Raw genomic sequence first — 16,450 nt, forward strand, 5'->3', positions numbered from 1 at the left:
ACAGTTTCCAAAATTCCAAAGACACTGTGGGGTATTAAATTTGTAAATATAAATGATCTCACAGTGGGCTGGGAATGTGGATCAATGGTAGGGCCCTTGCCTAGCATATGGGAGGCACTGGGTTTGATCCTCAGAACAAGAGAGAGAGAGAGAGAGAGAGAGAGAAGAAAAAAAGCCAAGCATAATGGCACATGCCTGTAATCTCAGTGACTCAGGAGGCTGAAGCAGGAGAATCATAAGTTCAAAGCCAGCCTCAGTAATCTAGCAAGGCCCTAAGCAATTTAGTAAGACCTTGTCTCAAAATAATAATAATAATAAGGCTAGGGATATGGCTCAGTGGTTCAATCCCTAGTACCAAAAAATAAACAACAACAACAAAAAAAAAAAAAAAAAGAAAGAAAGGAAAGGAAAGGAAAGGAAAACAGGCATGGTGGCACTCATTTGTAATCCCAGTGACTCAGGAGGCTGAGGAAGGAAGATCACTAGTTCAAGTCCAGCCTCAGCAACTTAGGGAGATTCTGTCTCAAAGTGAAAAAAAAAAAAAAAAAAAAGTAGGGACATAGCTCAGTGGTAGAACATTCCTAGATTTGATCCCCAGAAATGGAGGGAAAAAAATAGAAAGAAAGACAATCTCACAGGACTTTTAAAGCAGATTTCTAAGTCCCCAAGAAAGGATTGCATTTTTTTTTTGTACAGATTGAATTGGTATAGTGTATTCTTTTTAAAATTTTTGTTCTTTTTAGATATACATGAGTGTATTTTCACATATTATATATACATGGAGTACAACTTATTCTAATTGGGATCCCATTCTTGTGGTTATACATGATATGGAGTTTCACTGGTCGTGTATTCGTATATGCACATAGGAAAGTTATGTCCAATTCATTCTACTGTCTTTCCTCTTCCCATCTCCCCTCCTTTTCCTTCATTTCCCTTTGTCTAATCCAATGACCTTCTGTTCTTCCCTCCCCTCCCTATTGTGTGTTAGCATCTGTATATCAGAGAGGACATTGACCTTTGGTTTTTTGGGATTGCCTTGTTTCACTTAGTATGATAATCTCTAGTTCCATCTATTTACTGGCAAATGCCATAATTCTTCTTTATGGCTAATATTTCATTGTGTAGATAAACCACATTTATCTTTGTGCTTTAGTAGTCTTACCAGCAAAATGCAAAAAATCCTGCTCTGCTTTCCTCTGCTGGCTGGGGTAAAGATGTCATGAAAGAATGGAAGAGAATGAGGTCTAAGCTGTGTGTATGCTGGCTGGCAGGCCTACGGGCCCTGGATTTCCTTTAGACTGTTTACGAAACACTCACCTAGCTAACACTCATCTCAGAAAGCAGGTTCTGCTGGACCAGGAAGCTTTCTGCCCAGTTACTTGAGCCTGCTCAGAGGCCCCTGCCTTTTTCTTTTGGGACTAGAGGGGCTCTGGCTCCAGAAGCCATTCATCTACTGAAGGGCACCTAGATTGGTTTCAGAGCTTAGCTATTGTGAATCAAGCTGCTATAAATATTGATGTGACTGTGTCACTGTAGCATGCTGCTTTTAAGTCCTTTGCATATATTAGGAGGAGTGGGATAACTGGGTCAAATGGTGGTTCCATTCCAAGTTTTCTAAAGAATCTTACTACTGCTTTCCAGAGTGGTTGCACCAATTTGCAGTCCCATCAGCAACGTATGGTGTAGTGTATTCTTGGTTTTCAAAAATACTCTGTAGCTTTGGGATTTTGAATTTGTGAATATTCATGATATGTAGAAAAGCATGATGTCACTATGATCTCAATCACACAAAATGGGATGTTGTGTGTGTATATGCACGACCTGGATGAACAAATCCAACTAAGCTGCTTGTGACTGGATGAATTTTTTTCTTTGCTTGTGTTTTTCCTTTTCCTGTAATGCACATATTAACTTTTAAAAAATAAAATCTATTTTTAAAACCTGGAAAAAAAAAAGAAAGCAGATTTCCAATAACAAAGACCATCACTCTTTGAATCCTATGTAGATTCTTTAAAACCTTTCCTACCAAATGGAGAATTATATCCCAAGCCCTAGCTCAAAGAAAGGAGGGCAATTTCCTGAGAAATTCTGAAAGGATCAAAGCCAATTGAAGGTATGAATACAGTCACAGAGGCCTATTTGTCATTTCCTGAGGCTGGAAAGGGAAGGGAATGAGGTCTGAGCTGTGTGTATGCTGGCTGGCAGGCCTACAGGCCCTGGATTTCCTTTAGATTATTTATACAACACTCATCTAGCTAACACTCATCTCAGAAAGCAGGTTCTGCTGGACCAGGAAGCTTTCTGCCCAGTTACTTGAGCCTGCTCAGAGGCCCTTGTCTTTTTCTCTTGGGACCAGAGGGGTTCTGGCTCCAGAAGCCTTAAATTCTGCTGAGAGGAGCAAAGGGTAGCTCCCAGATCACCACCCCAGCAGGGACCTCAGGTTGTGGGGACTGGTAAAGACCTGGAGAAGACTCGTCCTGAAGCCACATAAAGCTCACTGAGTCCTTCATTTGTGCATGGCTTATGGTGACTTTCCCATCCATTCTTTCATGGCATTTTTACCCCAGCCAGCAGAGGAAAGCAGAGCAGGAATTTTTGCATTTTACTGGCAAGACTACCAAAGCACAAAACATTTAATTTCCACAGACCACACAGCTGAAAAGCAGGTGGATTTCAGGTTCCCAGGCTTGCTTTTCTTCCCCTAAACCACTCTGCTAGTATTTCCTGCTTCATAGCCTGGGAGAATAGTAAGCTGTTCACCCTTTGCTCCCAGGATATCCAAGGGCAAAGGTGACCAAACCTCCCCAGGACCGTCACACAGGGCAGGGATTTCCAGACAGCTCACCTGGCCGCAAGGGTGCTTCAGAGCCCTGTCTGGTCAGCCTTCCTGTCCCTGGTGTGGCGTTAGCCTTGTATGACCTGTGTGTGTGCAAGGCGGGGCTCTGCCTTTTGGACAGACACACTGGCAGCATCAGGTTGTCTAAACTTAGCTGAGTCTCCAGTTTTAGTCACAGGAGGGATGGAAGCCTTGGAGGTTCTCAAAACCTAGGCCCTTTACTCACCAAATCAGAGGGAGATTGCCAGCGTCATACCTGCCCCTGCTTCATAGGGAAGACACTAGACACAGGACGGGACCCCAGAATTCAGAGAAGGGCAGTGTTCTTAGGTCCTTTAGTGTTTCAGTAATAGTGACTAGGGGACCAGACCCTCTCACCCAGCCTTATGCTCTCCTCTGCACCCTGTTCCGTGCACCTTCTCAACATGCCTGGGCTCTTCCCTGGCCCTCTGGGTGTGGCTCTTTTGTCAGTCTCTGACTCCTGGGTTTTTTCCACTGTACGGAGCTTCTTCCAGCAGCCTCTTGCTTGGGGTTGGCAGCTTGGCAGTGAGTCTTCACTCTGCCTGTGGCACACCCCAGTCATTAAAGCTGCAGTATCAGCAAGAGCCAGAGGCCATCTCAATGGAAAGCTGCCAGCATCAGCTTCCTCACTAATCCTTGGGGTTGTAAGTTCATGGTGTTCCTGACTGCTCCCCTCCTCAGGCTAAGCTGGTTCTCAAGCACCCAAATTCCACCTCCCCCTTTCTCAAAGGAGGCTGCCTGTCAACCACAGATGGGCGCAGGCTATGCCAGTATCTCTATGGTAACAAGAGGCCACAATTTCCAGCCTTCCTGCTTTGATCCAGAGCTTGCAGGGCTCCCTTGCAGAACCCAGGAAGGCTGGCTGCTGCAAAAGACCCAATGTACCCTATGGGCCTGCCCCATGTTTAAGGAGCTAGCCCAGCTGTGCTTCCCTGGAAGGCTTCAGAGCCAGTGGGAGTTCTTTGAGAAAGGTCCGAAATGGGGAAGGCCAGGAAGCTCCTTCTTTGGGGCCTGCCCTCTCCCCACAGTGTGGAATTGATTCCTGAGGTAGGCTGTGGGGCTCCAACAATAAAAACTTTTCAGGTAAAGAGGTGAAAGTTGAAAATTCCACTTTGTTAGTTGGCTTTAGACTTTGCTCTCTCGGGCTGGTGGGAGAGGGGGTGGGGTACAGGAAATTGATTGCAAACAGTAGTCATCAATGGTAGTTTTTTTGCTACCTCCCCCATATAATAGTCCCTGGGGTAGTTGAGGAGCTGGCAGGCTCTCAACTAGGGGAACTGTTTATCGGTGTCAATATGGAATTGAAGAGCCGGAGGGGTGGTCAGCAAAAGCCGGAGAGAGAGAGGGAGAGAGAGAGAGAGAGCATATAAGCCAAACTGCACCCTTGTTGGTTCTTCAAAGGGAGAAGGAGGAGCAGGGCAGGGTGGGGGTAGAGAGATCTCTTCTTCTGAGAGATTCTGTTTCCTGAAGAAAAACCAGTCCAAATATAAACTGGCCCTGGCAGCAGTACCTCCTGCTCCTCTTACTCCTCCATGCCATCTCCTCTGCTTCCAACGATAGGACTGGGGTTGTGGCTCAGCGGTAGAGTACTCACCTAGCACGTGTGAGGCACTGGGTTCGATCCTCAGTACTACATAAAAATAAATAAAGTTATTGTGTCCATCGACAACTAAAGAAAAACATTAAAAAAAAATTCAACTGTGTAAATCCTGTACCAGGGGAGAGTTCACAGCCTCCCTGTTCACTGGGTGTTTCCTCTTTTCCCATTCAACTTCTTTTCCCTATCTCAGAAGGGATTTGGTCTTTGTTCAACTTGTTTTTTTGTTTTCTGTGATGCAAAATCAATAGTGTCAAACTGGGGAAGACTCTGTAGGACAGTAGTAGGGAGAAGGATTTGTGTCTACAGAATAATAACCTGCATAATAAAAACAAAGAGAGATAAAAAGTCTCAAAGGAATTTGGCAGGGCAATGAGAGTGGGACATTGGAAACAATGCCTTAAGTTCTGTGAATTGCTGTCAGAGTATAATATCAGTGACTTAGGAGGCTGAGGTAGGAGGATTACAAGGTTGAGGTCAACCTCAGCTACTTAGCAAGGCTGTAAGCAATTCAGAAAGACCCTTTCTCAAAATAAAAAAATAAAAAGGACTGGGGATGTAACTCACTGATAGAATGTCCAGCACCAAACCAAATAAACAAAAAACACCACATACACACACAAAGACATGAAATTTAGGTGGCAGCTGGGCAGGCTCCTTTTATGGAGACTAGAGGTGGCTACTGTCTCTAATAACAAGAACAATGCTTCTCAGTAGACTCCCAAGAAAACTGCCAGGCCTTGCTGAAGAGGGCTCTCACAAATCTGACCAAGCAGAAAATCAATGAGGTTTACACGAAGCATCATTGCATGGCATGGAATGCTCTCTCACTGAACTGAGCACCAGGAATGCGCCAGGGATCAAGTGACCATCTGGAACAGCTCCTGCAGGCCTGTTTATGTGCAGTCTTGTCAAGTCCCAGTTGTAAGGTTGGGAGGATACAGAGCTTAGAGTGATCCCTTTGTGGAGGCCCTATCTTTCTGTCTTTTGTCCAGTCCTTTCAGAATATAGACATCCCCCCTTTTTCTCACACCACTTGGAGGGATGCTCATCACATCTCCAAGGGACAAGGAGGAACAGACAGCAGGACCTCCAGCTGTGCTGCCTTGTCCTCCAGGAAGAGAGTCCAGGCTACAGCCAACACACCATGGAAGCCTTAGAATTGAGAACCATACAAACTTTAACCATTTTCATTTAACATTAAATGTCTTACATATCTGTGAAATGTTTAATGCAAACAAGCATTTGGCACAAAGTAATTGCTCAATAAACCATATCCTATTGCAGGAAATGAGTTGGAGAGAAGAGGCATTTGTGGTCACTGTCCTGACAGCTTGTTTCATCTATGTTGGATTATAAATGATAGCAGAATTCTTGGCTCTGTATCCAGGTGTAGCCCTGACTTGCTCCTTAGGGAGGTCTGCTCTAGATCCCTCACATACACACACTTTTTTTTTTTTGGTTACACACACACTTTTTAAAAGAGGAATGCATTATTACTTAGTATTGCAGTCAGTTATACACAGGGTTAGGCTGGTCAGGGAGGGGCTACCAGTTTCTGCTCCTTTTGGTGATTCTAGTCTACAATGTAAAATACATGGGTGTTGCTAGATGTGGCAGTGCATGCCTGTAATCCTAGCTACTTGGGAGGCTGAAAGGAGGATACCAAGTTCAATGCCAGTCTGGGCAATTTAGCTAGACCCTGTCTCAAAATAAAAACTATTAGGGCTGGGGATGTTGCTCAGTGGTAAAGCACCTCTGGCTTCAATCCTCAGTATAGAGCTGGGGGAGAGACGCAAACAACAACAAAACAAACAAACAAACAAAAAAACCCGTGGGTGTTACACAATGGCTGGTCTCTGTCCCTTGGGTGGATTCAGAAAGGCTGTTCCTGTCCAGGAGGCTCCAGGAATAGGCCTGCTTATTGTCTTTCTCCCACCAAGGTTCATTTCTTTGGCCTCACATTGCCCTTAGTCTGATTCCTGGCTCTGCTACTCACTGGGAGAATTCGGGGAGTAGTTTATAGGTTGTTGTGAGGCTTAAATGTGAAGGCCAGGGCTCCCAGTAGGTGCTCCTAAATGTTATTTCCCTTATATAAAAGTCCCTTTGGGGCAATTTGGAATGTTGAACTGAAGACACTTCCCTGGACACTCTCAGGAGCCCAACCTAAGAGAGATGGCCTGGAGCTGCCTTGTCAGAGCAGTTCTGCTTCAGGAGAGTAACCAGCTGCTCTCCCTGAGGCGAAGAAGTGAACACTCCAGGTAACCTTTAATTACCAGTCCCACCCATAATCCTCAGCCTGCCTCTCAGGCAAGGTACAAAGGAAGTGAGGTCCCTGGAGGTGAACAGGCAGCATTAAGAAAGGTGGCATTGCTTTCTAGTCCACACCATCTACAAGTAACCTCTTGTCACCAGCTAGCTCAGATGAGAGCAGAGGATTTCTATATTCATTCCACAGAAACAGTGATTTCTGGGGGAGGGAGGCCCACATGGTTTAATCGTTATAGGTTCCATTCTGGCTGAGGGACCAGGAGGCAGGAAGAGCACAAATCCTAGGGCTGTTTGGAAAGAAATGTGCTTCTAAAGTCTCTTTTCTGAGTCATGTAGTTGCTTCTCAGCAGAATTAGTGTTTGTCAAAGTGTAGGCATTTTTATAATGTTTGCCATTCCTGAATAGTACCAATACCATTATTCAACCTAACACTTTAAAAAAATTACTTAGATTAATTTTTAGCCAAATATGACCCTGATATGCCAGTTGTACATTTTTTAAAAAATATATATATATTTAAACGTGTGTGTATGTGTGTGTGTGTATGTATGTGTGTGTACATATATGTGTGTGTGTTTTGGTGCTGGGGATTGAACCCAGGGTCTTGCTCCCGCTAGGCATGCAGTCTACCCTTGAGCTATACCCTGGTCAAAACATAGATTTTACAAATAAAAAAATGTATATAATCTGACATTTATACTTTCAACCCCTTGAAGGTGTGCCAACAACCACACTTAGAGAAAGACTGGACTAGTTAAGAACTTAGTAGAATCATAGTGACATGCTTAGGTTAGGGGAAGAAGCATGAGCTAGCTAAGGCTTTGGGTGATATCAGTTTAGACCAACCTTCCTTATGGCCTCCAGTCATGAAATGATGAGCATTCACCTAAACACTAAAGTAAAACAACACCAAAATTCAGTGCTAATAGATGTCTGGTGAATATGCTAGACTGAACTCATGTTTAAATTAGTTTCTTCCCCAACCCCCACTAAAGTGATTGGAAAAGAACATACAGTAGTATAATCACATAAAGATGGAAAGACTGGAAGAGGAGGCAACAGCAGATGAGTTCTGCCAACAACACTTTACAAAAGTTGCATCAGCAGTGACTGATACTAGAGTGAATTCAAGGGCCTACAGAGGGAGACAGGGAAGAGATGTGAGCTGATTTACCTTGCAGAGCACTGTGCAGCTCAGGAATTGGACGGACCAGGCACTATGGAAGGTAGGATGTAAGCAAGGTGCTGAAACAAGGAATAATAGGAAATGCCAGCCTCCCAGATTCCTATTCCCACTAAAAATGACTATCTTCTGTCCCCATCTCAGTGAAAATAGCTTTATTCTCTGGGGAAATGCAACCAAGGCACAGTACAATGGTAAGAGGTACTGACCAGTCAGGGGCAAAGAGAATATCTACATACAGAGAGCCCCCTCTCCAGGCAATTCCCAGAAAGCTAGCATCCAGGCTTTCATTCCCAGGTAAAAACTTGGGGCTTCTTCCCTGAATGGTCTCAGAGAAAAGTCCCATAAATAATGACATTTGAATGTTTGGGTAAAAATTGCTTTTCTACCCAGTCATGCTCTAGTGAAGCCCTCTACCTGACAGACCCACCTATGGACATTGAGATTCTCATCAACCTGAAAGGATCTCATTCAAAACTAGAACTTAGGGGTTGACACTATATACTGCTCTGGGCTATGGGAGCCCAACTTGAGCAAACCACACAGCAATCATGTCATATGCCCTCTGCCTTCATGAGTGGAGACGAAGAGGTAGGGAGGAGAGCAAGATGGTTCCCTCCCTATGGGACCATGGCAGACTGTGCCCATTAACTTCCCTAGAGTCTTGTCTTCTGGTAACAGTTCCTCCCACTGCCTTATGGACCTAGGCTTGGGAACTTGGGTTATGCACTGTCTCACGGTTTCTTTATATGCTGGCCACACATTTGCAAATAGTGCCTTTAAATATCTCCTCAAATTAGCCAATTTTCAGGTGCCAAGACTCTGTCCAGAATGCTGAACAATATTCACATAATCAAAATGTAAAAACATTATAATTATTAAAAAAAAAACAACTCTGAAATTGCTGTGTCGTGAGGCTGGAGAGAGGGAAAATAGAGTGATGGGTCTCAGTTTATTGCCAAGGCTGGCCTTGAACTTTGATCCTCCTGCCTCAGCCTCCTGAGTTGTACCACCAGGCCTGGTACCCTTTATTTAACACTTTTGACTTTTTAAAATTATGAGCATGCATAACTTTGCTAAAAAAACAAAAATTAATGTTAAAAAGTGAAATGCCAACAGAAAATAATACAGTAAAGGCTTCAGAATTCTTCCAAAGGTCTAGCACATAATGAATGCTTAGTGGTACCAACAGAAGAATTAGAGCTTGTGTGACCTCCCAGCAGTTTTAGATCCAAGTATCCTTTTATTGTTCTTCAGAATGAAGCAGTCTCCCTGTCTCAGAGCCATCTGTGCTTGTTGGTGTGTGGCCTGATAGAAATAAAATAACTCTCTAGCTCTCCATTATTTATAAGTAGGTAGAAGAGAAAGTTCCCTCCTGCAGACACAGGGTAGTGAGGTAGTGAGGAGAGTAGGGAGAGGTAAGTAGTCTCCAGCTGCATGGATTTTGCTTTCAAAAGCTGAGTTTGAATCTTAGCTTTCTATTCCCAAGTTGGAGTCAGGGTCATTATGCAAATTGTTTCACCTTTCTAAGCCTCAGTTTATTTTGGGGGGACGGGTCCTGGGGACTGATTCCAAGGTTATGTGCATGCGACGCAATGCCGCAGTCTGGCTGGGCACAATCAGGAGCCACTTGTCAAAAGAAACTAACTTTATTTTTAGAACCACACACGCCAAACAAAACAGCCTCTCAGGAAAAACCCTCAGAGCCTCAACTGCCACCACTGGCTTTCCACAAGCCTCTCTCTCCCCTTTGCTTCTCTCCACCTCCCACAATCCTCCTGCTCTTGAGGCCGATTGGCTGGGTCACGTGGGCGGAGCCAAAAAAGTCCCCCAATGAGCAGCTCCGTGGTCTGAAAGGGCAGGGAAACAGTCCAATGAGCATCACCGCAGAGGAGCCAATCAGCTAGATGTTGCTGGGGCCGAGGAGCCAATCAGCTAGATGTCGCTGGGGCCGCTGTGAGCCAATCATCAGCCGGCAGCTGGAAGTTTGCTGGGGCCCCTTCGGCTGTGGCTCTCAACATCGCAAGCCCTAAACCAGAGAACTACCTCCCTGGCCTCTTTTTTAATTTGCCTAAACAGGCCTCAGGCTTGCAATCCACATGCCTCAGCCTCCCAAATGGCTGGAATTACAGGCATGTGCCACTATGCCCGATTTGGTTTATTCTTAAGTAAGTTCCATGAGGGCACAGACCGTCTATTCTACCCATCATCTCAGTGCTTTTTAATAACCTGAGGCTTCATAAGGTGAGGGCTATAGACTGGCACATAGTAGCTTAATCATTATTGAATATTTGCCAAACAGATCTAATAGATGTTACATTTTTTTCTCTGTCTCAGCTCTCTACCATTTTGATATTATATGCCAGCCTGAGTCAGAAAGCTTTGAGGTGAAGCCTCTAATGGTAAATAATAATAAGTTTCAGAACATTTATTGAATTCTATTTCAGGTCAGGCATTATTTGGAGCACTTACATTACCTCATTTAATTTTCATAAAAATATTATCATACTCATTTTACAAATTAAGAAACTGAAGCATGGAGATATTTAGTAATCATACAACTAATACGCGGTAGGGTTGGGAGTTGAACCCAGGCAGCTCCATTGTAGAACTTGAGGACTTAAACATAAGTTAGACTTATCATTCACATGACACAGAAAATGGATCACTATTTTGTTTTTAAAGAAATTCCTTCTTGTCCATTTTAATTGTGATATTACAATTGTGCCTGTGTGTGTGCATGAGCATGTGCTGGGGATGGAATTCAGGGCCTCAGACATGCTAGATGTTCATTCTATCACTGAGCTACATCCCAGGATGGCAGTTATTCTGATGTCAAACCACCATATTTAGGTCTAGGAAAATGCTAGCTGAAGCCTGTGAGTGACTTTGTTTAGAAGATAAAACCCTTTGTGCCTATCAAATCAAGTTTCAAAATTGCTTTCCTGCTAACTCAGCATATTCTCTCCCCCCGCCCCCCCAAAGAAAATGAATCAAGGGTCTTGTGCATGGTTACCATTTTCTTTCATTAGGTTTCTCAGGTTAAACAATGAGATCAAGATGTAGCAACCTTTCACTGTGTGGCTCAGGGGAGCCCCATACCAGCATTAATGATAGCCAACACACAGTTCTTCTCCTGTGTGATACTCTGCTCCAAGTGTCTATAGGCTCTCATCTGTAAGCCTCTCAATAGCCCTCGGTTAAACACTACTACTAGGTCCATTTTGTAGATGAAGAAACACAGGCAGACAGATTGAGTAAATTGTTCAAGGTCACATGGCTAGTGAGCTCGCAAATGGGATCTGAACCCAAACAGCCTAGGTCCAGAGTCTGTGCTGTGTTGGACAGCTCTGCTGTACTATGTTTCTGTTGCTGCCAAAGGGTCAACAAACCCTGGGAAGGTCAGTTGGAACGCTCTTTCTCCCTGCTGCCTATTTTATGAATCTAAATGTTCTAGGGTAGAAAGGATCTGGTTGGTATGGTAAAATTCCAAGGATTTTTATTTGGCGTAGGCATAACCTGCTTTCAGAATAACCAGGTGCCAAAAATTGGATGCTAATGGATAGGACAAAAATGCACAAGGATTTGGCCTAAAGAAATAGGACCGGAAATAGATTCTTCTCTTAGGAGACAAGCCCCTTCATCATGGATTATTTTAAGGAGCATGGCCATGTTTACAGGTACTTCTTTGTAAAAAAAAATTTCAGGTCACTGGTTAGAAAAATAATTTAACTGCATGGAAAAATACCCCCACCAATGCACTGTTACCATAGGAGTGAGATGTGGACAAAGGGTACAAGGATACTTAGTATTTTATATCCCAGTACTCCTCAAATGTTTAAAAAAGACATGAATTATGCTTTTTTATAGTTATTTATTTTTTGCAGAATTGTGGACTGAACAAAGAGCCTCATGCATGCTAGGCAAGTGCTCTAACACTGAGCTATATCTACAGCCTTTTTAAGACAGGGTCTAAGTTGCCTGAAACTTGGGATCCTCCTGCCTCACTATCAAGTGGCTGGGATTTTAGGAGTGTGCTATCACATCAGCTCCTTTATGGTTTTTTAAATGGACATTATCTGGTAAGTAATTTGTATTTTGCTTAGCCAATAGGGTCAGAAAAAAAAACTTTAGAATGATTAATGTTTTTGAACTCTATTAATACCTACAAACTTGAATTTGACACCTAATGGGAACATAAGTCCAGTGAGGTCAGAATAGATGTTTCTGTGACTATAATTAGCATATAGATACATAGTTTTTTGGAATCTTGTTTTTTGATCCAATTGTTCCGCCTGTTTATATTCAATGTAATTGATGATAGAGTAGGGTTTAAGTCTATCATTTTGCTATTTATTTCTATGAGGACAAATCAGTAAAATTTAAGCCAGAAACTATCTTATACTTCAACTTTGCACATTCCTAGTATCAGCCTCCCAGGCTGCCATGTGGTCAGAGAGGGTATTGGTTTTTCATGTGTCATATTCTGTTAGGGAGACAGGAGGAGCTGGATCTCAACAGGTACCATCACATGTGTGCTACATGTATTAGGGGTCTGTTAATGACAACAAAAACAAGGTTCTGTGGTTACAAAGTTTGAAAACCACTAGATGCCAAGATTTCCAAAGTCTCTTCTGTTTGACTAATACACACCCAAACAAGGGGATGAACTACTTACTAAGGCTGATCACTCCTTAACCAGGTTCGAGGCAATGTTCCAGCTTTGGACAATTTAAGAGCTGAAAATAACTAAGACTTCCCTGGCCTTGAGAACTGGGAGAACAGCTGAGTCTTGAACAAGCTAAACTGGGAAAGGGCAGAGGTAATCTTGGAGGAATCCCATACAAGTCTTCACACTGGAGACAGCAAATCTAAGTTTAAAATTGGCTGCTTTCCATTCCAAGGCACTGTCAGCTTGAGAATGATGGTGTATGCACCAATAGGAATTCACTTTCTGGATTACATCCTCAGTCTGGATGAGTAGGTATCGACATTCAAACATTATTTTGTTCCAGACTTAAGCAAATATCAAGGTACTTACTCATTCTGTAATTTAAGTTCAAAGTAGACTGACACTACTGACTCTATGCTTCTTTCTACAAGAAACTTTTTTTTTTTTTTGGTGGTGATGGGGATTGAGACTAGGGCCTTGTGCATGTCAGGGAAGCATTCCACTGCTGAGCCACCTCCCCAACCCAAGAAACTCATTTTCCTAAGGCAAGACATACTTTCATAATTTGTAGCTAATTAGGTCAATGAGACCTACTAGGCCGACTAACCTCATGATGTGGTTTGCACAGAATAGAATTAGGCAGAAATGACAGAATGGTCAAAGGAGATATTAGACAATGAAAGCCTGGGCTCAGGAATAAAAGTTCCAATTTCACAGACTTCTCAACTATAATGACTAGAGAAGACTTAGCAGTTTAGGACAAATTCCTGTTCTGCTACTTGCTGGGTGTGAATTGGGTAAATTATTTACTCTCCAAACCATTCCTAATCTATAGATAAATAATCTGTAGATCTACCAGTTCCATTGGTTGCTGCGAAATCAGAAGTGAGATATAGCAGGAAAAGTGTTTGGCATAAGCTGGGCGTGTTGGCACACATTTGCAATCCCAGCCATTTTAGAGGCTGAGGCAGGAGGATCACAAATTCAAGATCAGCTTTGGCAATTTAGCGAGACCCTGTCTCAAAATACAAAATAAAAAGGTCTGGGGGATGGTAATCCCCAGTACCGCAATAAAAATAAATAAATAAATGAAAGAAATTAACAGCTACCTGTGTTGAAACCCCCCTTGATTTCTTCACCCCTTATGGGACTGGTCACATATACCTTAGGAATGTTTTTACTCAACCCTCCCAACCCGTCCTCTGTTTACTGGGACTTCACTTTAATTTTAACCAAATTACCAGACCTGAACATTCAGAAGTATTCTAGATTCTGGTTTCCCTAACTGCCAGAACCTTTTATTTAAACAATAGCAGCATAAAAACAAAAATTAAAAAACTTATAAGGGGTTGGGGTTGTGGCTCAGCAGTAGAGCGCTCATGAGGCCCTGGGTTGGATCCTCAGCACCACATAAAAATAAATAAAATAAAGGTATTATGTCCAACTACAACTGAAAAATAAATATTAAAAAAAAATTCATAAGCTCTAACTTGTATCCCAGGTCTCCCATACCTAATTAGTAAGGTCTCAATTTCTTCCCTTGGCACGCAAGAACATTCACAACCTGAATTAAAAAGCCTTTTTCTCAGTCCCTCACAATTAAGCCTCCAACCTAAAATCTGCTTCTCTAACATGTTGGGAGTCTTTCAAACCTTCACAAAGCTCTTCCCTTAGTCTAGAACAAATTACTTTCTTCTCTATCTTGCAAAAAATCCTATTTAATTTCCAAGGTTTAGCTAAATTTGCCTTTTTATTTATTTATCTATGCATATATTTTTATTGGTGCCTTATAATTATGCATAATAGTGGTATTCACTGTTACAGATTCATACATGTACACTGATCTCAGAAACTTTTATTTAGGGATTTAAATTTTTTAAATTTGTTTTATTTAGTTATGACAGAAAGACAGGATGCATTTATGCACTTTGATATATCATAAACAGATGGGATATAATTTCTCATTTTTCTGAGTGTACATGTTGCAGAATCATATTGGTCATGTAGTCACATGTATACATAAAGTAATAATGTCTGTTTCATTCTACTATCTTCTTATCCTCACATCCCCTCCCCCCTCCCGTTCCCTCCCATCACGTCCCCCTACCTAATCTAAGGTAACCCTATTCTTCCCAATAACTGCACCCCCCCAACAATTTATTGTGAATTAGCATACGCACAGTAGAGAAAACATTCGGCCTTTGGTTTTGTGGGATTGGCTTATTTCTCTTAGCATGATATTCTCCAACTCCAACCATTTACTGGCATAATTTCACCCTTCTTTAAAGCTGAGTAATATTCCATTGAGTATATACATTTTCTTTATCCATTCTATCTATCGAAGGACACCTAGCTTGGTTCCACAGTCTAGCTATTTTGAATTGAGCTGCTATATTGACATGGCTGTATTACTGTAGTACGCTGATTTTAAGTCCTTTGGGTATAAACCAAGGAGATGGATAGCTGGGTCAAATGGTGGTTCCATTCCGTTTTCTGAGTACTCTCCATGCTGCTTTCCATAGTGGTTGCACCAATTTGCAGTTCCATCAGCAATGTATGAATGTATCTGTTTTAACACATACTCGCCAACATTTATTGTTGCCTATATTCTTGATGATTGCCATTCTGATAGGAGTGAGATGAAATCTTAGATTTGATTTGTATTTCCCTAATTGCTAGAGATGTTGAACACTTTTTCATATATTTGTTAATCAATTGTATTTCTTCTTCTGGGAAGTGTCCAAGTTCCTTATCTCATTTATTTTTTGGTGTTAGTTTTTTGAGTTCTTTATATATCCTAGAGATTAGTGCTTTATTGCGGAGGTGCATGTGGTAAAGATTTTCTCCCAGTCTATAGGCTCTCTCCTGTTATTGTTTCCTTTGCTGAGAAGCTTTTTAAAATTTGCCATTTTAAATGAAGCCTACCCAGCCGGGCGTGGTGGCACATGACAGGAGGATCACAAGTTCAAAGCCAGCCTCAGCAAAAGTGAGGCTCTAAGCAACTCATTGAGATCCTGTCTCTAAATAAAATACAAAATATGGTAAGGTAAGATTACCCTATTTTGTATTTTATTAATGTCTGAGCACCCTGAGTTCAATCCCCGGTACCAAAACAAACAACAAAAAATAAAGCCTACCCAATTTCTCATAAAAAAAATAAAAATTTTTTTTTCCTTCTTGGTATTGGGGATTGAACCCAGGGATACTTTACCACTGAGCGACACCCCCAGTATTTTAATTTTTGTCTTGAGACAGGGTTTCAGTAAGTTGCTAAGGCTGGCCTCAAACTTGCGATCTTCTTGCCTCAGCCTTCCGAGTTGCTGGGATTATAGGCATGTACCACTATGTCCACAACCTAAACTGTTTTTGTCTTCTTCAGGCTCCATGTATCATTTAATCTTTAAATAGAGCATTCTATCTATGCCTGCCTTTCCCAACAGACATACATTTTTTTTGAAAAAATATATTTTTTAGTGGTAATTGTACATAATACCTTTGCTTTATTTATTTTTAATGTGGTGCTGAGGATTGAACCCAGTGCCTTGCACATGCTTGTCGAGTGCTCTACCAATAAGCCACAACCAGAGCCCCAGACATACATTCTTAATTTAAATTTAAATGTTTTTCTATTTGCTCCATTATTATTATTCAGAGTAATTGTGGTAATAACATATTTGAAAAGTGCTCTGTGAAATATTATAAGGCAATATGCCCTTACTTTTCCAGCTCAAGGTATGAATATTTTGATCAAGTCTAGGCATTAAGGATAACCAGCTTGTATTACAGCTTTAAAAAGAATGGGTGGTCCCTGAGCAGTCCATTCAAGTAAGTATCACACATAATGAGAAACCACAAGATGTATTCCAG

Source organism: Marmota monax, unplaced genomic scaffold (genome assembly GCF_021218885.2).
Source record: "Marmota monax isolate L192 unplaced genomic scaffold, Marmota_monax_Labrador192_F-V1.1 WCK01_AAM20220418_F8-fsc00061, whole genome shotgun sequence".
In the NCBI taxonomy this organism is placed as follows: Eukaryota; Metazoa; Chordata; class Mammalia; order Rodentia; family Sciuridae; genus Marmota; species Marmota monax.